The following is a 24,908-nucleotide window of genomic DNA, read 5'->3' as shown; positions in this document are numbered from 1 at the left end:
GCCAGACTCAAGAAGCGTACCTCAAAAATATTATTTTAGTGCTCTGAGTTACTTTAACTGTGTTTTGAAGCAAGGCACTTTCCTATATTGATGAAACCAATTATAGACTCTTTCAGTTAAAAAAAAAGTTAGACTTTGTCAGGGACTTCCGGGTAAGATGGCGGAAGAGTAAGACGCGGAGATCACCTTCCTCCCCACGGATACACCAGAAATACAGCTACACGTGGAACAACTCCTACAGAACACCTACTGAACGCTGGCAGAAGACCCCAGACCTCCCAAAGGGCAAGAAACTCCCCACATACCTGGGTAGGGCAAAGCGGAAAGATTCCCGCACAGAGGATGGGAGCCGAGCGGCACTCACCAGCCCGAGAGGCTTGTCTGCTCGCCCGCCGGGGCGGGCGGCGCTGGAAGCTGAGGCTCGGGCTTCGGTCAGAGCGCAGGGAGAGGACTGGGGCTGGCGGCGAGAACTCAGCCTGAAGGGGGCTAATGTGCCACAGCTAGCCGGGAGGGAGTCCGGGAAAATTCTAGAGCTGCCGAAGAGGCAAGAGACGTTTTCTTCCCTCTTGGTTTCCTGGTGCGCGAGGAGAGGGGATTAAGAGCGCTGCTTAAAGGGGCTCCACAGACGGGCGCGAGTCACGACTGAAAGCGCGGAGCCCAGTGACAGGCGTGGGACGCTGGGGCTGCTGCTGCCGCCGCCAAGAAGCCTGTGTGTGAGCGCAGGTCACTGTCCACACCGCCCTTCCGGGAGCCTGTGCAGCCCGCCACTGCCGGGGTCCCGGGATCCAGGGGCAGCTTCCCTGGGAGAACGCACGGCGCGCCTCGGGCTGCTGCAACGTCACGCCGACCTCTGCCGCTGCAGGCTTGCCCCGCACTCCGTGCCCCTCCCTCCCGCCCGGCCTGAGTGAGCCAGAGTCCCCGAAGAGGCTGCTCCTTTAACTCTGTCCTGTCTGAGCGAAGAACAGACGCCCTCCGGCGACCTACACGCAGAGGCGGGGCCAAATCCAAAGCTGAGACCCAGGAGCTGTGAGAACAAAGAAGAGAAAGGGAAACCTCTCCCAGCAGCCTCAGAAGCAGCGGATTAAAGCTCCATAATCAACTTGACGTACCCTGCATCTGTGGAATACATGAATAGACAACAAATCATCCCAAATTGAGGAGCCAGGAGTCAGTGCTGTGCCTCTGAGGTGGGAGAGCCAACCTCAGGACACTGGTCCACAAGAGACCTCCCAGCTCCACATATCAAACTGCGAAAATCTTCCAGAGATCTCCATCTCAACACCAGCACCCAGCTTCACTCAACGACCAGCAAGCTACAGTGCTGGACACCCTATGCCAAACAACTAGCAAGACAGGAACACAACGCCACCCATTAGCAGAGAGGTGGCCTAAAATCATAAAAAGTCCGCAGACACCCCAAAACACACCACCAGACGTGGACCTGCCCACCAGAAAGACAAGATCCAGCCTCATCCACCAGAACACAAGCACTAGTCCCCTCCACCAGGAAGCCTACACAACCCACTAAACCAACCTTAGCCACTGGGGACAGACACCAAAAACAACGGGAACTACAAACCTGCAGCCTGCAAAAAGGAGACCCCAAACACAGTAAAATAAGCAAAATGAGAAGACAGAAAAACACACAGCAGGAGAAGGAGCAAGATAAAAACCCACCAGACCTAACAAATGAAGAGGTAATAGGCAGTCTACCTGAAAAAGAATTCAGAATAATAATGGTAAAGATGATCCAAGATTCTATTTCCCAGATCCAAAATCTTGGAAATAGAATAGACAAAATGCAAGAAACAGTTAACAAGGACCTAGAAGAACTAAAGATGAATCAAGCATCGATTAAAAACACAATAAATGAAATAAAAAATACTCTAGATGGGATCAATAGCAGAATAACTGAGGCAGAAGAACGGATAAGTGAGGTGGAAGACAAAATAGTGGAAATAACTGCTGCAGAGCAAAATAAAGAAAAAAGAATGAAAAGAACAGAGGACAGTCTCAGAGACTTGTGGGACAACATTAAACGCACCAACATTCGAATTATAGGGGTTCCAGAAGAAGAAGAGAAAAAGAAAGGGACTGAGAAAACATTTGAAGAGATTATAGTTGAAAACTTCCCTAATATGGGAAAGGAAATAGTTAATCAAGTCCAGGAGGCACTGAGAGTCCCATACAGAATAAATCCAAGGAGAAATACGCCAAGACACATATTAATCAAACTGTCAAAAATTAAACACAAAGAAATCATATTAAAAGCAGCAAGGCAAAAACAACAAGTAACACACAAGGGAATCCCCATCAGGATAACAGCTGATCTCTCAGCAGAAACTCTACAAGCCAGAAGGGAGTGGCAGGACATAATTAAAGTGATGAAGGAGAAAAACCTGCAACCAAGACTACTCTACCCAGCAAGGATCTCATTCAGATTTGATGGAGAAATTAAAACGTTTACAGACAAGCAAAAGCTGAGAGAGTTCAGCACCACCAAACCAGCTTTACAACAAATGCTAAAGGAACTTCTCTAGGCAAGAAACACAACAGAAGGAAAAGACCTACAATAACGAACCCAAAACAATTAAGAAAATGGGAATAGGAACATACATATCGATAATTACCTTAAATGTAAATGGACTAAATGCTCCCACCAAAAGACACAGATTGGCTGAATGGATACAAAAACAAGACCCATATATATGCTGTCTACAAGAGACCCACTTCAGACCTAGAGACACATACAGACTGAAAGTAAGGGGATGGAAAAAGATATTCCATGCAAATGGAAATCAAAAGAAAGCTGGAGTAGCAATTCTCATATCAGACAAAATAGACTTTAAAATAAAGACTACTAGAAGAGACAAAGAAGGACACTACATAATGATCAAGGGGTTGATCCAAGAAGAAGATATAACAATTGTAAATATTTATGCACCAAACATAGGAGCACCTCAATACATAAGGCAAATACTAACAGCCATAAAAGGAGAAATCGACAGTAACACAATCATAGTAGGGGACTTTAACACCCCACTTTCACCAATGGACAGATCATCCAACATGAAAATAAATAAGGAAACACAAGCTTTAAATGATACATTAAACAAGATGGACTTAATTGATATTTATAGGACATTCCATCCAAAAACAACAGAATACACATTTTTCTCAAGTGCTCATGGAACATTCTCCAGGATAGATCATATCTTGGGTCACAAATCAAGCCTTGGTAAATTTAAGAAAATTGAAATTGTATCAAGTATCTTTTCCGACCACAATGCTATGAGACTAGATATCAATTACAGGAAAAGAGCTGTAAAAAATACAAACACATGGAGGCTAAACAATACACTACTTAATAACGAAGTGATCACTGAAGAAATCAAAGAGGAAATTAAAAAATACCTAGAAACAAATGACAATGGAGACACGACGACCCAAAACCTATGGGATGCAGCAAAAGCAGTTCTAAGAGGGAAGTTTATAGCAATACAATCACACCTTAAGAAACAGGAAACATCTCGAATAAACAACCTAACCTTGCACCTAAAGCAATTAGAGAAAGAAGAACAAAAACATCCCAAAGTTAGCAGAAGGAAAGAAATCATAAAAATCAGATCAGAAATAAATGAAAAAGAAATGAAGGAAACGATAGCAAAGATCAATAAAACTAAAAGCTGGTTCTTTGAGAAGATAAACAAAATTGATAAACCATTAGCCAGACTCATCAAGAAAAAAAGGGAGAAGACTCAAATCAATAGAATTAGAAATGAAAAAGGAGAAGTAACAACTGACACTGCAGAAATACAAAAGATCATGAGAGATTACTATAAGCAACTCTATGCCAATAAAATGGACAACCTGGAAGGAATGGACAAATTCTTAGAAATGCACAACCTGCCAAGACTGAATCAGGAAGAAATAGAAAATATGAACAGACCAATCACAAGCACTGAAATTGAAACTGTGATAAAAAATCTTCCAACAAACAAAAGCCCAGGACCAGATGGCTTCACAGGCGAATTCTATCAAGCATTTAGAGAAGAGCTAACACCTATCCTTCTCAAACTCTTCCAAAATATAGCAGAGGGAGGAACATGCCCAAACTCATTCTATGAGGCCACCATCACCTTGATACCAAAACCAGACAAGGATGTCACAAAGAAAGAAAACTACAGGCCAATATCACTGATGAACATAGATGCAAAAATCCTCAACAAAATACTAGCAAACAGAATCCAACAGCACATTAAAAGGATCATACACCATGATCAAGTGGGGTTTATTCCAGGAATGCAAGGATTCTTCAATATACGCAAATCAATCAACGTGATACACCATATTAACAAATTGAAGGAGAAAAACCATATGATCATCTCAATAGATGCAGAGAAAGCTTTCGACAAAATTCAACACCCATTTATGATAAAAACCCTTTAGAAAGTAGGCATAGAGGGAACTTTCCTCAACATAATAAAGGCCATATATGACAAAACCACAGCCAGCATCGTCCTCAATGGTGAAAAACTGAAACCATTTCCACTAAGATCAGGAACAAGACAAGGTTGCCCACTCTCACCACTCTTTTTCAACATAGTTTTGGAAGTTTTAGCCACAGCAATCAGAGAAGAAAAGGAAATAAAAGGAATCCAAATCGGGAAAGAAGAAGTAAAGCTGTCACTGTTTGCAGATGACATGATACTATACATAGAGAATCCTAAAGATGCTACCAGAAAACTACTAGAGCTAATCAATGAATTTGGTAAAGTAGCAGGATACAAAATTAATGCACAGAAATCTCTGGCATTCCTATATACTAATGATGAAAAATCTGAAAGTGAAATCAAGGAAACACTCCCATTTACCATTGCAACAAAAAGAATAAAATATCTAGGAATAAACCTACCTAAGGAGACAAAAGACCTGTATGCAGAAAATTATAAGACACTGATGAAAGAAATTAAAGATGATACAAATAGATGGAGAGATGTACCATGTTCTTGGATTGGAAGAATCAACATTGTGAAAATGACTCTACTACCCAAAGCAATCTACAGATTCAATGCAATCCCTATCAAACTACCACTGGCATTTTTCACAGAACTAGAGCAAAAAATTTCACAATTTGTATGGAAACACAAAAGACCCCGAATAGCCAAAGCAATCTTGAGAATGAAAAATGGAGCTGGAGGAATCAGGCTCCCTGACTTCAGACTATACTACAAAGCTACAGTAATCAAGACAATATGGTACTGGCACAAAAACAGAAAGATAGATCAATGGAACAGGATAGAAAGCCCAGAGATAAACCCACGGACATATGGTCACCTTATCTTTGATAAAGGAGGCAGGCATGTACAGTGGAGAAAGGACAGTCTCTTCAATAAGTGGTGCTGGGAAAACTGGATAGGGACATGTAAAAGTATGAGATTAGATCACTCCCTAACACCATACACAAAAATAAGCTCAAAATGGATTAAAGACCTAAATGTAAGGCCAGACACTATCAAACTCTTAGAGGAAAACATAGGCAGAACACTCTATGACATAAATCACAGCAAGATCCTTTTTGACCCACCTCCTAGAAGAATGGAAATAAAGACAAAAATAAACACATGGGACCTAATGAAACTTCAAAGCTTTTGCACAGCAAAGGAAACCATAAACAAGACCAAAAGACAACCCTCAGAATGGGAGAAAATATTTGCAAATGAAGCAACTGACAAAGGATTAATCTCCAAAATTTATAAGCAGCTCATGCAGCTCAATAACAAAAAAACAAACCGCCCAATACAAAAATGGGCAAAAGACCTAAATAGACATTTCTCCACAGAAGATATACAGACTGCCAACAAACACATGAAAGGATGCTCAACATCTTTACTCATTAGAGAAATGCAAATCAAAACTACAATGAGATATCATCTCACACCAGTCAGAATGGCCATCATCAAAAAATCTAGAAACAATAAATGCTGGAGAGGGTGTGGAAAAAAGGGAACACTCTTGCACTGCTGGTGGGAATGTGAATTGGTACAGCCACTATGGAGAACAGTATGGAGGTTCCTTAAAAAACTACAAATAGAACTACCATATGACCCAGCAATCCCACTACTGGGCATATACCCTGAGAAAACCATAATTCAAAAAGAGACATGTACCAAAATGTTCATAGCAGCCCTATTTACAATAGCCCAGAGATGGAAACAACCTAAGTGTCCATCATCGGATGAATGGGTAAAGAAGATGTGGCACATATATACAGTGGAATATTACTCAGCCATAAAAAGAAATGAAATTGAGCTATTTGTAATGAGGTGGATGGGCCTAGAGTCTGTCATACAGAGTGAAGTAAGTCAGAAAGAGAAAGACAAATACTGTATGCTGACACATATATATGGAATTTAAGAAAAAAAAAATGTCATGAAGAACATAGGGGTAAGACAGGAATAAAGACACAGACCTACTAGAGAATGGACTTGAGGATATGGGGAGGGGGAAGGGTAAGCTGTGACAAAGTGAAAGAGCAGCATGGACATATATACACTACCAAACGTAAGGTAGATAGCTAGTGGGAAGCAGCCGCATAGCACAGGGAGATCAGCTCGGTGCTTTGTGACCGCCTGGAGGGGTGGGATAGGGAGGGTGTGAGGGAGCTGCAAAAGGGAGGGGATATGGGAACATATGTATATGTATAACTGAATAAATCTGTAAAAAAAAAAATACATTTACATGTGGGGAAAAAAAAAAGTTACTCTGTGAAGAATATTAACTCTAGTAATCACTGGGAAAAATATCTATTCATATGGCTTCAACCGGCAGCTCTATATGCCTCATGATCAAAACTTCTATCCTGACTTTTTATGCTCCATGCGGTCTAATGACTCTTACTATCTAAAGATGTTGCTGTGTCATCATTATCCAAAACAAGTGTGTTTACATAAGACTCCATAATTTCATATTTTCACTTTAGTAAATGAATGTTTGGTGCATTTAATGCATGAGCCCAGCAGAGTGTTACTGGGGTGATTAGAATATGGATTGAAATTTTGCCCATGGAAATGGAAAGAAAATGGTGACCTTAGGAATGCTCTGCAAGAAAAATTCTAGACATGATGGAGAAGAAACCACCTTAGCTTAAGGACAGAAGTACGTGGGATACCATTGGTAGAGGTGGGAAAGTAGGGCATCATATATAGATATCCCTGAAAGTATAACCTTTTGTTTTCATCAGGGAACTTTTAACACATGTAAATAAGAATCTTAGCTTTAAATAAATAAATAATGACAAGCTAAAGATGAAGTGCTAAAGCCACAGTGACATGGAAAAAGAGGTTTCTTTTTGTTGTTAGGGTATTCACAAATACTTTCTCAAAGAAAAATGATACTAAAATTTGGCAAAATGTATCAGCCAACTTGATTCTGTTAAAATAATGTTTAAATAAAATTATTGGATACAACTTGTCTTCTTTATTAATCACAAAACATTTACCTGTTCTGTAATATGGAACATGCCATATGAACAGCAGAGCATAAGGGCATTTGTACAGTCATTAAACTCTTGACTTTATCAATGGGTAAAGCCTCCTAAACATACTGTTGGTCCAAAAAAATTCAATATGAAAGGATTAGGAAAAAAAGGCTATTTAAAGCAAGAAGAAAGAAGGAATATGGATGAAATATTAGCCATTCAGAATATTTTGGTGAGCTAAAATTTTTTGGAAAATCCCCTAAAACTGTGCTCTACATAGGGTTAATTTTTCACTTTACTTACAATTTGCTTCTTTCCAAGTAAGTTATTTACTAATTAAAGGTGTAGGGATGTTGGGCTTGTAATTCTCTGTTTGCCTCAGTGGAACTTCTTTGCCTGTTTCTGCCTGTCTCCATTCCCTGAAGACTGATCCTGAGAAGTGCACTCAAGGCTCCCAAACTGGCTGGCTGCTGTTTGGGTTTGGCCAATGGAGATGCCAGGAAAGTTATTCCAAATGCCTTAATATACATGAACTCTCTTTGAAACAGCCTTTTGCAAAGATATATTATTTTAAGCCACACTAATATTTACTATAGTTTTAAAACAAAGACATGTTTCAACATTAAAGTGAGAGAGACATTGTTTTACATTCTATAGTTTTACATCAATATATGAAGGAAAATGAGTTACTGAACACATTATAATTAAGTAATAAGTAACTTTTACTGAGACAGTTAACTTAAAAGCATTGCATTGTGATTAAGAGTGCAGATTCTGGAAAAAGACTGGATAAGTCCCAAATCTTGGGGTTTTTTTTTTAAGTTTTTTTTTTAAATTATTTATTTATTTATTTATTTTTGGCTGTGTTGGGTCTTCATTGCCGCGTGCGGGCTTCCTCTAGTTGCAGCGAGCGGTGACTACTCTTCATTGTGGTGCGCAGGCTTCTCATTGCTGTGCCTTCTCTTGTTGCAGAGCACGGGCTCTAGGCATGCGGGCTTCAGTAGTTGTGGCACACGGGCTCAGTAGTTGTGGCTTGCGGGCTCTAGAGTGCAGGTTCAGTAGTTGTGGCTTGCGGGCTCTAGAGTGCAGGTTCAGTAGTTGTGGTACACGGGCTTAGTTGTTCTGCGGCATGTGGGATCTTCCCAGACCAGGGCTCGAACTCGTGTCCCCTGCGTTGGCAGGCGGATTCTTAACCACTGTGCAACCAGTGAAGTCCCCAAATCATGTTTTATCAAGTAATAGCTATGTGACCTTGGACAAATTACTTAAATATTCTGCCTTAATTTATTCATATTTAAAATGGAGATAATAACATGCTCTTGTGTGGTTAGCCAGTCTCCACAGTTGCCCCTGATGGTCCCTGCCTCCTGGTCTTCACGTCCTTGTGTAGTCGCCTCCTACACTGAATAGGGATAACTTGTGTAAGCAATAGGATGATATGCAAGTGGAAGAGTATCACTTTCAATACTCAATCATGAAAGATAGTGAAGCTTCTGTGTCTACTGGATCATTTACTCTTCTCTCTTGAAAGTGGATCCTCCAGCCCCAGTCAAGTCTTCGGGTGTCTGTAATCCCAAATGGCATTTTAACTGAAACCTCAGGAGAGACTATGAGTCAGACCACCATCAAATAAGCTGAGTCCAAACTCCTGACTTACAGAAACTATGAAACAATGAATGTTAAGCTTTGGTGTAATTTATTATGCTGCAATAGGTAACTAATATACCCTGCCTGATAGGTTGTAAGATTAAATGAGATAATTATATGAAGCCAACAGAATAGTATCTAGAATATAACGAATGCACAGAAGTGTTTGTAATATTCCTGTGCACCAGTGTGTTTTAGAAACTGGGATATATATACATATATATATATATATATATATATATATATATATATATATATATATATATATCTCCTATCCTCTATCCTCGTTCATATATATATACATATGTATTGTCTCACTTAAACCTCATATGGTTAGCATTCTTTATGTTTCAGGAGTCTGAAGACCCAACTCAAACTGGCTTAAGTGAATCCCCCTCCCCTCATAAAATAAAGAATTTTTTGGTTGAAGTAACTAAAAAGACAAAGCAAGAGCTTCTTTCACAAACTGCTAGATTCAGGGGCTTAAACACACCTTGTCTCTCTCCATCCTTGTGCTTTGCCTTCTTCCCATGTTATTTTAGTTCTCAAGATCTCCCCAGCAAAGGCTCCCAGCAGCTTCGGCCCTACATTCTTCTCGGTTCCAGTCCAGTGGGAAAGAAAATGACTCTCTCTCCCAACAATCCCAGAAAAATTCTCATTGTATCACTGTTGCTCTGACTGGACAACGTAAATGTCTCTGAGCCAATCACAGAGCCAGGGGAAGGACCCCATAATTGGTCAGGTTAAATCACATGCTTCCTCTGATGAACATAGGTTAAAAGTAGGGGAGGGGGCTTCCCTGGTGGCTCAGTGGCTGAGAGTCCGCCTGCCGATGCAGGGGACACGGGTTCATGCCCCGGTCCAGGAAGATCCCACATGCCACGGAGCAGTTGGGCCCATGAGCCATGGCCGCTGAGCCTGCGCGTCCAGAGCCTGTGCTCCACAACAGGAGAGGCCACAACAGTGAGAGGCCCACGTACCCTAAAAAACAAAAAAACAAACAAAAAAAACAAATAAAAGTAGGGGAGGGGTGGCTGCCAGAGGAAAACTAGGGTACTAGGGTCTCATGATTAGAAGAAGGGTAAATGGATACTGGGCAAAAATAATAAATATCTCATGCCTCACAAAAATTATATGAAGTAGTTGATATGACTATTACATTCCACAGGGGACACTGAAGTACAGAGCTTGAGTGGCTTGCCTGGAATTGCACAGCCACACCTGGAAGGGCCAGTCAGATTCCTGATTCCATGTGCTACACCACATTATTATATTACCTCTCTAAGTGATCCTATGAATTATTATTTTACTGTGGCTTGGTGATTTGAGTTATTCAGACACTACACCTGTTCCACTCCCTGTCTTCTAAATTATACTCCTACCCTGTATAATCTGGTCAATTTCTTCAATTATCCTATATACTCAGCTGTGAAACCTAAATTTTTGAGTCATGGTCTGGGCTATAGAAAATCAGTGTACAATCTTGTTAATTAAACCTTCCCCTTGGATGAACAAGTCTTAATAATTTCCCCTCAGGCCTTGCAAATGGTCTTATTGTAGTTTCCAGGAAACCAAGATCAAGGGCTGTGACAGTCAAGTTTTTATTGGCTATCCTTTCTGCTCTTTATGTAATCTAACCCTTGAAGATTAAATCTCAAAAACAATCTACTGTTCTAGAGTATTATACAAAGATATAGGTGCTTACCTATTCCTCTTCATTTAACATGTCAGTATTGCATATATCTGTTTTATTTGACATTCACTCTTATCCCAGGCTCTTTTTTTTTTTTTTTTTTTGCAGTACACGGGTCTCTCACTGTTGGGGCCTCTCCCGTTGCGGAGCACAGGCTCCAGACGCACAGGCTCAGCGGCCATGGCTCACGGGCCCAGCCGCCCCACGGCATGTGGGATCTTCCCGGACCGGGACACGAACCCACGTCCCCTGCATTGGCAGGCGGACTCTCAACCACTGCGCCACCAGGGAAGCCCTCAGGCTCTTTTGAAGTACCACTTTAATATTGTTACTGATTATTAAAACCATTCTTAAGTTTTTCAAGATCAATGATATTAATCGAACAGTTCTGATGATGATAAAATAATTGCCCTCTTTGTCACTTTCCCTGAAACAAAGAAAATAGTATGACTTTTCCCCCAAAATAGGATTCTTTAAACTACTCAACAATATCAGATACTTGAAGGCATCAGAATTTTCTTCTTCCCTTCCTTAATATCTCATACTATGAGATACTAATATCTTAATATCTCCTTAATATCTCATACTATGACTTCTTGAACTTAACTAATTATAAATCTCCTTTAAAGAAAACAATATGGTATGATAATGTCTAAATATGAAAAGTATACAATTATGAATGTGACAATTATGTAATACACATTTTATATAAATTTCTTATGGCTGAAGTTTGTCACAAAGAATCAGCATAAGCATGAAAATACATGGGTTTGGGGTCCAATTCATAGGCATAACATACTTAGGGAAAAAGATCAACTTAACCTTTTTTATTTATACCAACTGCATTTCTACCATAAACATAGATTTTTATTTATACATACCAACTGTATTTCTACTGTAAACATAGACTGTGTGTATTTAGTCACTGACTGTGCAGTCACTGACAGGCTTAGATATTATTTTTACATATGTTTCTTTCCCGGATTCAGTTGTATAGGCGTATAAGCAAAACTATTTGAATTTTCATTAGTATAAGTCATTAGCAATAACTCTATGCATATGATCAAAGACAAACATTTTTCTAACTAAAAGTCTGTAGCAACAGATTTGAATGGGATTCTTGGTTTTAAGTGAACTATGAGGCCAATAAGAATCATTTGCTTGTTTCTAAGGTTACCCAGAATTTAAATATTTTCCTTAAACACTGTGTACCTCATATAATTTCTATACCCCAAGCTATGATGTTGTAAACATTTCAGCTATTCATTTAACAAAAAATGTCTGTGTAGGCCTTATATGTAGTATGCTCTGCTAATTGTTATGGAAATGCAAAGAAGTACTTTGCCTGATTATGTACTGGCAAAGATGGGATTCTGAGAAAGTTGCACTGCCATTCAAGAGCTTGTAATGGAACAAAGAGACCATCAGAAGTCATAAATCCCAACATAAGCCAACATATTATTAAATGTCAAAAGGATGCATTGGTACAGGCAATAGCAGCCAAAGAGATGCTGGGGAGCAAAACAAGGAATTGGAGTGGAGTGAGAAACGGAGGCAGTGTCTTAGAGTTTGTTTGGAGAATTAATAAGAATTGCAAATGTGGAGGGGAGGAAGGAGAACATTTCAGGTAAGGACAAAAAAGTATGAATCAAAGCAAACAATGAATAGTCATGGCAACAAAAATGGAAATGTGGAGAAGAGGAGAGGAAGGTCCAGAGGGGTGGAATGAGTTGTATGAAATAATGTAAAGGTGGAATAAATAAAAGCAGAGGTGTTTTTAAGCTGTGTTCCACAGAGCCTGGAGCTTTTATTCAATGGGATTCTGGAGACCTTTTTTTTTTTTTTTCCCCAATATCTATTACATACTGGAATTTCACATATGCTTTCTTCAAAGAAGAGTACTACTCTTCTCACAAATAAATAAATAAATAGAAACTGACAGCCAAAGATTGAGAAGAAGACACTACAATGCTGAGTAGGGGAGTGACAAGGTGAAGATTTAGGAAATAATGTGCCAGCTGGATGAGAAGAAGAATAAGTGTCACTGTGGTGGGTGAAAAGCGGAGGCAGGGCTGGGAGAAGCCGGAGGAAATAAAAAGGCTACAGTCTGATACAATATATATATGAACAGTGTCTGAATATCTTAATTTATTATCTTGAGGAATTCAGGTGTGTAATGACAGGGTCTGGACCCAGCTGTGGTGAAATGAAGAAGGAATAACAGATTCAAAGGGAAAGAAGGCAAAAATTTCTTGTTATTATCTCTCCAACACTGTGCTAGAGAGTTGACTTGCTGGGTCTCACTTAATCCTCATGCCACTCCAGTAAAGTAGGATAGATAGATAGCTAGGTGTTGGGCTGGCTGTGACCTGAACTTAGAGTCACAAAAAATAAATTTTCTGTCGCAGAACTAGATGACATATTGAAATAGAGATGTTGGCTCAAAAAATTCTCAATTAGTAAGTCCATTTAGAAAGTATGGAAGAGCTGAAAAATGAACTAATTTGTCAGGGCATACAGTGTAAAGATTAAGAGCACAGACACTGGATCAGAATGCCTTGCTCAAGTTTGTGCTTTCCCCCTGGTTTGCTATGTGACACAGGAGTGAAGTACTTAAACACTCTGTGCCTCAGTTTTTTCATTTTTAAAATGGAGAGAATAAATAGTGCCTACTTTCTAAGTTTGTTCTGAGTACTAAGTGAGTTAATATATGTAGGATGCTTAGAACACTGTTGGGCATATATTAAATACTATATGTGTTAGTTATTTTTATGATGGTTCAGTTAACACATGGTAACTGTACAAAAGCATACAAGTGAAAATGTGTGGGTTAAACTATGCATGCAGCAAAACTGCAAAAACCAAGTACATATACACAAATAAGTACAAATAAAATTGAGGAAATCCAGATAAGATTGATGGGTTGTATCAATATCAATATACTGGTTGTGATAGTGTACTATAGTTTGTAGGATGTTAGCAAAGGGGAAAGCTATGCAAGAAGATATTATTTCCTACAACTGCATGTGAATCTACAATTACTCAGAGTATAATTTAAAGAAGGTGTGGGTTGTTCTCTATCCCTTCATAAATCTGTGGAAGAAATGGCTGTGTTGCAGTGCACTGCTTTACGTGAAGGGAAGGATTTCATGTCATATGGAGAGAACAGTCATCTTTTAAGGGCTTAAAAGCAGTTTGCACCAGCAGTGTGAAAGAAGGTGGTTGAAAACCAGTGAGAGGAGGAGGGGGTAGTTAATCAGTAATTTTCTATGAAAAAAAATCAGTTTGAATAGCAGAGCCTGGATGATGGAAAAAATATTCCATAATCCCAAGGCTGTCTCAAGAACTTGTTTAATTTGTTCATTAAACAATAATGCCCAGCTGAGGGATCAGCAAAGGCTGAAACCCAGATCCCAAACAAGTGGCCTCCACTAGGACCTTTTCTCTAATTCACACAAAGGAGCTCTAAGGACCAGTACAGGTACACAGTAAGACTTGCTCCTCTCCAAATTGGTGTATAAAGCACATTCTGTACAGGTGGTTTGTAAATATCTGTTGCATTTTAGCTAGGCATTTTTGAAGCAGTGTCTACATCACAAATTTGAAAGAAAGAAGAAAAATTTTTAAAAATGATTCTAAACCTCTATAAAAGGACTGAAATTTTGGAATCTAGAATTGTTGCTTTGACTTTTTGTGTTTCTGAGGAAATAACTGGGACTTAGGTATAATAAAATAATTCCACAGATATGGCTTTTTAAAATATCAATTGTAATCTCATTTTGTTCAACTCAAATAGCTAAAAGTAATTTCTTTCTCTTTTTAAAGTTTTGGCCTTTTTATTATAGAAATGTTCTAAAACACAAATATAGGTATAGTAATATGATAGATTTCCTATATTCATATATTCCTATATTCATCAACAAGCTTCAAAAATTATCACCATGGTGGGACTTCCCTGGTGGTGCAGTGGTTAAGAATCCTCCTGCCAAAGCAGGTTCAAGCCCTTGTCCAGGAAGATCCCACATGCCATGGAACAACTAAGCCTGTGTGCCACAACTACTGAGCCTGTGCTCTAGAGCCCACGTGCCACACCTACTGAAGCCCGCGCGTCTAAAGCCCATGTTCTGCAACAAGAGAAGCCACCACAGTGAGAAGCCTGTGCACAGCAATGAAGAGTAGCCCCTGCTTGCCACAACTAGAGAAAGCCCGCGTGCAGCAATGAAGACCCAACACAGCCAAAAATAAATAAAATTAATTAATTAAAAAAAATCATCAACCTGGTAAATCTTAAATCTCCACTGAATTCTATTAAAGTAAGTCATGAATATCATACTATTGTGTTTGTAGTTTGGTATATGTCTCTAAGAGTCAAGGGCTTTAAAAAACATATCCAAAATAGGATTATCACACCTACAATTCCCCAATTGTTTTGCAAATGTCTTTTTTCAGTTTATTAAAATTGGGACACATGCAAAGTTCCAGCACAACATTAGATTAATATGCATTCAAGATAATTTCTCCTTCTCCTCCTCCTCCTCCTCTTATTTTTCCTCTCCCTCCCCCTCCCCTTCTCCTTCCTCTTCCTCTTTTCTTCTTCTTCTTCCTTCTCCTCCTACTTTTCTCCTCTCCACTTCTCCTCTTCTCATTCTCCTCTTTGTTCTTCTATCTGTCTGATGCAGAAACCATATGCCATTAGAATTTTCAACATTCTGGATTTGGCTGACTTTATACCTGATGACATTTAACATGATCTTCTATATCCTTATGGCTTTTATAGTTATATTTATAACTCTGATCAGATTCATCTGGTTTCCATAGTTTCTGGTTCATGGTTAGGTGTCAGTCTTACTACAGCTTCACTGAGGGAAATTTTTTTTTTTCTTTCTCTCTCTTGCTGTTTTTACAATTTTTTCCTGTCTTAAATTTTCAGAAGATTTTTTTTATGGTTACATAGGTGTGGGTTCTTTTCATTCATACTCTTTAGGATTAATAAGGTTTTATTAATTTATGATGATATCTTTAGTTTATTATTTTTTTAAAACTAGTATCTCTTCAAATTGTGCTTCCACATCATTATCTCTCTCCTGTATATTAGAACCCCTGTGACAGGTATATTATGTTTTTTCACTGGGTCCCATGTCTCTTACATTTTTTATGTATCTTCCATCTTTCTTTCTTTCACTGCTTTAGTATAGTTTTTATCTTCTGCTAAACATATCTGTTGTGCTCTTAATTTCATTAATTGTATTTTTCACTTTTAGAATTTTCAATTTTTGCATACATTATGACTCTGTGGTGAGTTATCAATACTGTCATTTATTTTCTTAAATATACTAATCTGTTGTTTTAAAGTCTACACCTGGTAACTTCATTATCTTGACACTTCCAGGTTCCCTTTTTATAATTTTTTTCCTCTCTTGCTTTTCACTTGTCCTTGTCTCCTGACATTTCTGGTAGTTATTGATTAAATGTCAGGCATTGAGTATGAAAAATTATAGAAGTTCTGGATAAAGTTATGTTCTTCCAGAGAGGATTTACTACTCTTCAAGTTGTCAAGAAGAGTTGGTAAAAATCAAGGACTTTGATGCAATCAAGGGCCGAGAGGGATCAAAGATGGGAGTTAAGTTTTGTGAAGTCTTTTTATTTTGAGTTTGCTCTTAGTCATAGACCATAGTCTTTCTGAGGTCTCAACTGAAAAACATGTATTTTCCAAGGCTCTTTGATACTTTTAGATTTCCTTTCTATTATGGCACTGGCAGCCCTAAAATCCAATATTTGTCCCTCCATTTCTGTGAGAGAGACATAAATTCATGTCTGCTTTACAGGCTAGACAGTCTCTGAGAAAACCACTCAACTCTGCCCTTGTCCTGCAGAGCAGCCACAGACATGTAATCCAATGAGCACGGCGTATACAACAGGCCAGATTTGGCCCTCGGGTAGCAGTTTGCTGACCCCTGCTTTAGGTTATTGTTTTCTGTTACACCTCAGTTCTGTGACTAAAATTTGCCTAATATTCCATTGGGAAAATGGCAAAGAAAGTTGAGTCACCTAAATTTCTTTCTGGAATGTGGAGCCCTCAAATGCTGGCTGCTTTGGTTGTTGTCCACTGATTAACTGTAAAACATTGTATTTATTTATCTATTAATTTTTTATCCTGCCTTTATAATTATACTCAGTAGAAGAGATGGTCTGATGATAGAGATTACTCCATAGTAGCCAGAAATAGAAGTTTCATTTAGCTATCATTCTTTTTTGATTATGAAACTGTCTTCCACACAACCCCGATATTCTTTGAGGGCTTCCTTGATTTCTAGCATGTCAGGATATTCTAGGTTTATGTCCTATGTTTGGAGGAGGACAAGTGTTGCAATCTTGACAGGTTGGCTTCACTTGAAAAATAAAGACATGAAGTAGGAGATAAGAAATAAGAAATACTGGGCCTCCCTGGTGGCGCAGTGGTTGAGAGTCCGCCTGCCAATGCAGGGGATACGGGTTCGTGCCCCGGTCCGGGAGGATCCCATATGCCGCGGAGCGGCTGGGCCCGTGAGCCATGGCCGCTGAGCCTGCGCATCCGGAGCCTGTGCTCCGCAACGGGAGAGGCCACAACAGTGAGAGGCCCGCGTACCGGAAAAAAAAAAAAAAAAAAAAAAAAAAAAAAAAAAAAAAAGAAATAAGAAATACTTTTTTAACTGGGGGGATAGGGGAGGGAAGCAGGGAGCAATCCAGCTTAAGTGAACAGCAAATCAAAAGCCCTGAAATGGAAGTTTGTGTGGAATGTTTTAGGAACAGTAAGAAAGTCAGCATGGATAAAACTGAAGAATAAGTGGCGGGGGTGTGGACAATAGTAGAATACGTTAAAGGGTAGAGGGATGCCTACGGTATATGGCCTAAAATTTGCTAAGCATTTACTGAGCATTCTTCAGTTTTCTACATGTATATAATATAATAAAAATATAAATGCTGTTAAAAATTGAATGTAGAAAAGATGGAAAGAAGAAAGCTGTTCTAGAAAAATATGTAGAGATAATCTTTTCTAATTCTTATAACACTATGAATTGTATATTAATATTTCCATTTTATAGATGAAGAACTTGATGCCTTGAAATGTTAGATAAAAGGTCCAAGATCACACAACTAATAAGAGATAGAACTAAGAATCAAACTTCAGTGTTTTACAGCTGTATGACTTATATTTCTCCATATGCCATGCTGGAAAATGTAGAAGTGTTAGTTAAGATCAGCACTGATGTAATTAAAGAGAACCTTGCCTAGTCTGAATGAAAAGTCAAAGCAAGCACATGAGTGACGTAACAGAAGGTGAGGCCAACAATCAAATGTCCTAGTGATAGAAAAGAGTAGATGAAGTAGGTGTGGGGGCTGGAGTAGAAATGGGGGATATGCAATTTCATTATACTTTATGGAATTGTAGCAAATATTACATTTGAATACATGAAAAATTATTTGATTTTCAAAGATGAGAAACATTTGTTATGGCTCCCTCCCAAAGGTAAACATTTCTCTATGAGGGTACAGAATAGGAGGAGGATTAATCCCCTTTGGTGTGTGTGTGGTTTAGATCACACCTGAAATATGCAAGCTGGGAACCACACTTGAAGAAGCAATAAATGATCAAAGTGCAGTATGTATAAAAGAAAGTGGACATGGTGATGGGGCAACCAGTCTTCAGAAAGGAAATGTTTAAGAAAATAAGAGTGTTTAGAATGGAGGAGATTTTAGGAGTAAATGGTGAATTATTTGTTCTATTAAAGGGTTATAATCAGCTCAAATTACTAGACTAATTCTGTTTTGTCCCAGAATGAATGTGTGTGTGTGTGTGTGTGTGTGTGTGTGTGTGTGTATTTTTTAAGTACTTGATCTATTTGAAAATGTAATCAGCTACCTCTGCAATGGTTCTTAATTCTTTTGAGGATGCTGACATTTTTGGGAACTTAAGATATGAAAACTAACACATGAATCCAAAAATTTGCATGTAACTTCAAGGTGTTATATGATCCCTAAAACTTGTTTAGGTACTCCTATGGCATTTGTGATCCCAAGTTAAGGACCTGGGAGAGATTGAGAGTTCTCTGTTCTAGAAACATTTAAGTAGAGGCTGAGCAACCACTGAGAAGCATGCTTTGTTGAACTTCTGGCTATGGTCCTAAAATAAGTGTGAAAATTGTCAAATTAGCATGATATATCTGTATGTTCCCTCTCTTGATCACCCGTACAAGGATATCCTTGTATCCTGAACAGTCATAAGAGCCTCATTACCTTGAAGCATTTCATCCATTGCACTTTTAAAATTATTTCCATGGTGTTAGAATTGGCAAGAGAATACTTTGAACCTGGTGGCAACGATCTCAATCCAGGGGTACAAAAAAAGTAAAAGAGATGAAACCTGAGCCAGAACCACCATCTACTCTACAAGACAATTTCTTTTATAAAATTCCAATATCCTCAAATGGCATCAAATTGTCATATTTATTTTGTTGACTCAGTGGTTCCTAAATTGCAATTCAAATCACTTACTGGAATATTCCAATGTGTTAAAAATAATATCGAAGCAAACAAAGACTCATGCGTTTCTCACTTCATACAACCATTTTGTTTATGAATTTACATCCCAGACAAACTTGTTTTATTTGGATGGCCAGTGTTTCAGAAATATTCTCCAAAATGTCCCAAGCCCAAGATTTTAAACTTTTGTACAAACATATTTGCACTGATTTTTTTTTCACTTTTAGTGTTCTGGTGCTTCTTTTAGTTAATTTTCAAATTATTTCTTGTTTTGCAGTGTAGTCTCAGTCAAAGAATGCTTGGTTGGATTTTGGAAGTCTGTGCTCTAATTTCATTCCCTAAACTGATGAACTAGATGATCTAAAATTACACCAAATAAACAGAGCCAAATGGCAAGAAAATAAATATGGTATGTTACAGATGGAAGAGGCCTAGTCATGAATTAGTGAATAGAATGAATGAATGAATATATATAAAATTGAATATCCCTTATTCTTGTTATTACACTTTAAATACATAATGTATTATGTATAATTATTAAAGTAATGCATAACCATTGAGGAAAACCTGGAGATACAGAGATGCATAAGGAAAATATATTTTAAAATCTGTAACTCTAGCAACCTGAGATATTGAAACTATGTTGTAATACTTTCTTGTCTTCTTTGATACCTTACAAATATATCTCTCTATACTACATATTCATTTTGATTAGAGCATATTTATACATAGGTTTATAGCTTAGTTTTCCACTAAGCAATATCCTCATGAAATTGTTCTGAAACAAAGTTTTTAATAGCTACATCATAGTTCACCAAATGAAGACAACTTTTTAATGAATCTTTTCTTTGGATGTTTAGTTTTATCCAATTTTTTAAAAAGTATGACTGTGATGAATATCCTTGCCTGTAAATATTTTGAAACAGAACCAATAGATCAAAGAATATGGATGTTCTAAGCTTTTTGACATATATCACCAATGTATCTGCCAGAGAGTCTGCGTGTTTTCCAGATTCATTTTACCAGGACACCATTACCCTGATATCAAAATCAGAAAAAGACACTACAAAAATAGAAAATTACAGGCCAATATCTTTGATGAATAGAGACGTAAAAATCCTCAACAATGTATTAGTAAATTGAATCCAGCAATATATATAAAGTATCATATAACATGATCAAGTGGGATTTATTCTAGGAATGCAAGGATGGTTCAGTATCTGCAATCAATCAATCAATGTGATATGCCACATTAAGAAAAGAAAGAATAAAAATCACATGATCACCTCAACAGACACAGAAAAAGCACTTGATAAGTTCAACATCCATTCATGATAAAAACTGTTCAAAGCTGGTATAGAGGGAACATATCTCGGCATAATAAAGGCCATTTATGACAAACCCACAGCTAACATTACATTGAATAGTGAAAAGCTGAAAACTTTTCCTTCAAATAAGGAACAAGACAAGGATGCCCACTCTTGTCACTTTTATCTAACATAGTATTATTGGAAGTCCTAAACACAGCAATCAGACAAAAAAAAGAAATAAAAGGCATTAGAATTGGAAGGGAGGAAGTAAAACTGTCACTATTTACAGATGACATGATGCTATATATAGAAACCTAAAGTCTCCACCAAAAAACTATTAGAACTAATAATGAATTTAATAACATAGCAAAATACAAACTTAATATACAGAAATCTGTTGCTTTTATAAATATATACTAATAATGAACTATCAGAAAGAGAAAGCAAGAAAATAATCTGTTTAAAAATCACATCAAAAATGTCTAGGAATAAACTTAACCAAAGAGGTGGAAGACCTATATTCTGAAAACTATAGAACATTCATGAAGGAAATTGAAGACAATACAAAGAAATGGAAGGATATCCCGTGTTCACAGATTGAAGAATTAACGTTTTTAAAATATACATATTACCTAAAGCAATCTACAGATTTAATACAATCCTATCAAAATATCCATGACATTTTTCACAGAACTAGAACAAATAATCCTAAAATTTATATGGAACACAAAAGACCTCAAATAGTCAAAGCAATCTTGAGTAAAAAGGAACAAAGCTGTAAGTATCATGCTCCATGACTACAGACTATACTACAAAGCTACAGTAATCAAAACAGCGTGGTACTGGCACAAAAACATGGTACTGGCACAAAAACATTGATCAATTGAAGAGAATAGAGAGCTCAGAAATAAACCCACACAAACCCACACACTTATAATCATTAATCTATGATAAAGGAGACAATAATATACAATGGGGAAAAGACAGTCTGTTCAATGAGTGGTGCTAGGAAAAACTGGACAGCTACATGTAAAAGAATGAATTTGGAACATTTTCTCTCACCAAATATAAAAGTAAATTCAAAATTGATTAAATACCTAAATGTAAGTCTGGAAACCATAAAACTCTTCGGAGAAAACATAGGCAGAATGCTCTTTGACATAAATCATAGCAATATTTTTTTGGATCTGTCTCCTAAGGCAAAGAAAACAAAAGTAAAAATAGACAAATGGGACCTAATTAAACTTAAAAGCTTTTGCACAGCAAAGGAAACCATTGCCCAATCAAGAAAACAACCTACTGTATGGGAGAAAATATTTGCAAATGATATGACCAATGAGGGGTTAATATCCAAAATATATAAACAGCTCATACAAATCAATGCCAAAAAACAATCTAATTAAAGGATGATATGAACAGACATTTTTCCATAGAAGACATACAGACGGCCAACAGGCACATGAAAAGATGTCAAAATCACTAATCATCAGAAAAATGCAAATCAAAACCATAATGAGATATTATGTCATACCTATCAGAATAGTTATCATAAAAAAGACCACAAATAACAAATGTTGGTGAGGATATGGAGAACAGAGACCCTAGTACACTGTTGGTGGGAATGACATTGGTGCAGCCACTATGGAAACAGTATGGACGTTCCTCAAAAAACTAAAAATAGACCTACCATATGATCCAGCAATTCCACTTCTGGGCATATATATGAGGAAAATGAAAACACTAATTTGAAAAGATACATGAACCTCAATGTAGCATTATTTACAATAGCCAAGACATGCAAGCAACCTAATTGTCCATCGACAGGTGAATGGATAAAGTTATGTATACTACTCAGCCATAAAAAAAGTGAAATTTTGCCATTTGCAACAACATGGATGGACCTACTGAGTAATAAGCTTGCTAAAATAAATCAGAGAAAGACAAATACTATATGTTTTCACTTATATGTGGATTCTAAAAAATAAAACAAATGAATGAATATAACAAAATAGAAATGGACTCACAAATATAGAGAATAAACTAATGGTTACCAGAGGGGAGTAGGAAGTGGAGAGGGACAACATAGGTATAAGGGATTAAGAAACACAAACTACTATGTATAAAATAAATAAGCTATAAGGATATATTGTGCAGCACAGGGAATATAGCCAATATTTTATAATAACTTAAAATAGAATGTAGTCTATAAAATATTGAATCACTATGTTGTACACCTGAAATTAATATAAATTGTAAATCAACTATACTTCAATAAAAAATCTTTGTCCAAAGAAGTGTGCTTTACTCAAAAAAGAGAAAATAAACTTTAACTGCTTATACATATAAATGTATGTATTTATATTAGCAGAGAAAAAAATGTGGAAGGATATATGCCACTGGAAGAGAATGTTTAGAAGTGCACAAAGATACTTAGTGTTTTTTTGTTGTTGTTGTTTTTAACTGGGAAACTTTTTAATTAAAAAAATTTTTTTCACATCTTTATTGGAGTATAAATGCTTTACAATGTTGTGTTAAGTTTCTGCTATATAACAAAGTGAATCAGCTATATGTATACATATATCCCCATATCCCCTCCCTCTTGAACCTCCCTCCCACCCTCCCTATCCCACCCCTCTAGGTGGTCACAAAGGATCGAGTTGTACTCGTGCTATGAGACAGCTTCCCACTAGCCATCCATTTTATAGTTGGTAGTGTATATATGTCAACGCTACTCTCTCACTTCATCCCAGCTTCCCCTTCCCCCTGTGCCCTCAAGTCCGTTCTCTATGTCTGCGTCTTTATTCCTGCCCTGCCACTAGGTTCATCAGTATGGCTTTTTAAAATTCCATATATATGTGTTAGCATATGGTATTTGTTTTTCTCTTTCTGACTTACTTCACTCTGTATGACAGATTCTAGGTCCATCCACCTCACTACAAGTAACTCAATTTCATTTCTTTTTATGGCTAATATTCCACTGTATATATGTGCCACATCTTCTTTATCTAATCATCTGTTGATGGATATTTAGGTTGCTTCCATGTCTTGGCTATTGTAAATAGTGCTGTAATGAACATTGTGGTACATGTAAAAGATACTTAGTTTTTATATGCACTTTTGTTTTGTTTAAATTGGTATTACTCTTATTTTTCAAAATATAAGTATTACTATCCTTCCCCCTAAGAAAATATTTGTCTGTGTCAAATTTTGGTGACTGTGAGGTTAACTCTTGTGCCTAGAAAAATTAATTATAGCTATTTGGATTCTTTAAATACTAAAGTTAATAAATTCACAAAATCACAGATCTATTTTACCTAAGACTTTAACTTCAAATTTTAAATTATCTTATATTTTTCTTCATTATTCTTTTCATAAATTGAATAAATTTTAACAATATCTTTCAAGAGAGCCTTTGATTAATGTTTAACAAGTCTAATATAAACAAACTGAAATTTCTTAACAATCTCTACCATTTACAAACTTAGTTAATTAAATTTCTTGAAACACTTTCAACTACAGCTCATGTATAAATTTGTTATTAATTTTCTTTTGAAGTAAGCCAGTTATTCCAAGTTAGCAGTTTGCTAGAGTACTTAAATAACTTTAGTAACCCAAATATATTAAACTCTGAAGTATGACACCTAAGACTCACTAATAACATGAAACATTCTTTTATAACTTTAGACCTACAAATTGCAAGTCTCAATAAATTACTCAGGTACACATTTAATTGAAATCTAAGGCTCACCTGCTAAATATCACTTCCAATTTCCTTATTAAAATATTTAAAATATCAAATAAAATGACTGATAAAATTATTTTAAAAATCTGCATTTCTAGATTTAACAAAAACATAATAAGGCCATGCTTACAATTTACTCTTTATCACTTATATTTGCAATTCTAATACTTCTGGAGTTCTAAAGAAAAATATCCACTAAGGAAAAAAGAAAATTGGGATCATCATTTTTTTTTTGCAGAATGAAAGAAAAAATGGACTGCAGACATCCAGATGGATTTTTCCCTTGCCAATGAGGGACATATTGGGCCACTAGTCACTATAACAACCATGGATTCAAGTCCATACCTTCCACATGGTGCTGGCTAACATCAACTCAGGGCTCTCAACTCAGGAAACTTTAGCAAAGAATATCTTCTGTCTGGTTTGAGTCATACGCTATTCACTTTAATATTTACTAGGATTCCATGAATCTATCCCCTGTTTCATGCTATTCTGAATTTGTTTCATATTCTTACA

The 24,908-nt window shown here is 37.2% G+C and overlaps 1 protein-coding gene across 2 annotated transcripts in view; it reads right to left on the bottom strand.

Annotated features, from left to right (window-relative positions):
- The window catches only part of CFAP299 (cilia and flagella associated protein 299), a gene marked incomplete at both ends in the record, with an annotated part of 622,955 nt that overhangs the window by 164,140 nt on the left and 433,907 nt on the right, over positions 1-24,908 (bottom strand). The gene's annotated exons all lie outside the window — the stretch shown is intronic.

This window comes from Hyperoodon ampullatus, assembly GCF_949752795.1.
Source record: "Hyperoodon ampullatus genome assembly, chromosome: 1".
Lineage (NCBI taxonomy): Eukaryota > Metazoa > Chordata > Mammalia > Artiodactyla > Ziphiidae > Hyperoodon > Hyperoodon ampullatus.
Note: the sequence above shows the minus strand (reverse complement) of the source record. Positions and strands in the feature narration are given on the sequence as shown.